General features: G+C 43.9%; 1 non-coding gene across 1 annotated transcript; it reads right to left on the bottom strand.

Moving 5' to 3' along the window:
• Nucleotides 1-1,547: 1,547 nt before the first annotated feature.
• Nucleotides 1,548-1,632, bottom strand: SARC_30125. Its single transcript has one exon. It is a non-coding gene; the product is annotated as a tRNA-Lys (tRNA).
• Nucleotides 1,633-2,145: the final 513 nt, after the last annotated feature.

The following is a 2,145-nucleotide window of genomic DNA, read 5'->3' on the forward strand; positions in this document are numbered from 1 at the left end:
ACAACCCCCTGACCCGCTTCCGCTTCACCACGTTCGTCAATCCCACCGTACATCGACATCGGCGCATCTGCCACATAAGAGTACATGTCCTGGTCCTCTTTTCTAACTACTCCCCCCCTAGGACTATATCTCGGGGCACACCTAACCATGAGTCCTCAGATACATATATCTGCTACATCTTTGTCCATAATACTGCCCCATTGCCCTGTCCCGTCCGTAGGCCGCATCGCACCCAGCACACGCACTGGTACGACACTTACTAAGGCAGTATATATGTTTGACCCCTCGGTTCCTAAATTTATTACCCCTGCTTGTAAATCGTCGTCATAGGACTCCTGGATTACTGCCATTGACACTGAATGCCTGAAACACAGTAGAGGCTGAGGTAGTCTCTGCTACATCCGTCCACGACTCAGTCAAGATCATACATAGTAAATATGTCTATGTTATAAAACATGGCGACAGCTACGCTGATATCTATGCCCCGGCCGCGCATGCTGATACCCCCCCCCCCCCCCCCCCGCCGCTTGCTCTTTGCCCTTGCAGCTTTTTATAACCTTCATGTCCATCATTTGGACATTAGCTTTCCTGTATGGAAAACCGAATGTCCCAGTCTATTTGCACCCCCCAATAGGGCTCACATGACCCCGGCCGTTATCCCCCTAACACCGGCTTAAAACTCCACCATGGCTTGTGCGGCTTGAAACGGGCTGGACGAATTGAAAATCATGATATAAGGGACAAACGCCGATCTGCAAATTTTATCAGTCTGCCGCTGACGAATGTAACTGTGTTCATATCTCTCGTCGTTTAACTGTACTTATCTATGTCGACGAAAATCATCCCGCAGTTAGTTCCCTGGCCGTCGCTATATGGCTCTTTCAAATCTTTTCTTTACACTAGCTGCTCACTAGCCTAGACCTGGCTGCTCATGTTGCTGGCTTCCGAGTTATTCATCATGCTGACGGTGCTATATTCTTTTTTTGCCACATGACGCTTACATCCGCCAGATGCTTGATGTCTTTCACACCCACGACCTCCCGCACAAACAAAACCTGGCACGCCCCATCACCCTGATACATTCACCGGTCCGCCGTTCTTTGGCAAATATGGAAGTCTCCTTGGTGCTCTTAATTAAGCTGCTAACATGACGCGCGTAGAAATTACTTGTTCACTCAATCGACCTGCGGCCTTTAGCAACGCGCCGGTGAAAGGGCGTTATACAACACTTCTCCACATCCTCCAATATATCTATGTTTTAGTGTACCGCCCAAGAGTACCATCACAATCCGTTGATTCGGTATTCCTATACTACAGTGACTCTGACCAGTCACTCGCAAACCACACACAGGGACAATCATATGCTTCAACTACACACCTGTCTATTGTCGTTCCCAGAAACAAAAAAAGTATTTCGATAAGTTCATGGATCTGGAGCCAATCGCTCTTTTACTTGGCTAAGAAACATAATGACTGCTTTTGACTACCAACAAAATTCCCGGCTAAATTACGAGTAAATAACAGAAATAAAAAATTACGGAAAAGATTTCCCAGCGGGGGGCTCGAACCCCCGACCTTTCGATGAACTTTATATTTAAAAGTCAAACGCTCTACCAACTGAGCTAGCCGGGATGAATTTTGATATATATTTTAATATATATACAAACACAAAAAATAATCAGTTTTAATTGTAATTTCTCCCCCAATTTGGGTATTATAGCGTTAAATATTTATTTAGGGCGAGTCTAAACGATTTAAAATTTTCGCTCTTTTTATCACCCCATGCATAGACTAAGGGGACTCGATTTTAAAGAACCAACCCTAATTCACTATATCCGGTTTTGGATATACTCCCAATTTTATTTTCTAGACTTTTTCTAAAAAATCTTTCAAAATAGGTTTGCGAAGGAGCCAAGTTGATAGCTCTACTGGTTCATACAGTTATGTATCGATTTATGAACAGGATTGTGCACTTTTCGACCTTGTCAAATCTTGGATTTTCAGGTCGAGTATTAGCAGTTTGAACCTTCCAAGGGTTCTAATATATATTAAATACAAGTATTATTAGTTCAGAAATCATCTTTGTGGTATAGAAGGCCTATTATGCTTGCTCAAAATCACCATTTACGTGCATGCGTGTCCATC

Source organism: Sphaeroforma arctica (genome assembly GCF_001186125.1).
Source record: "Sphaeroforma arctica JP610 unplaced genomic scaffold supercont1.415, whole genome shotgun sequence".
Taxonomy (NCBI): Eukaryota; class Ichthyosporea; order Ichthyophonida; genus Sphaeroforma; species Sphaeroforma arctica.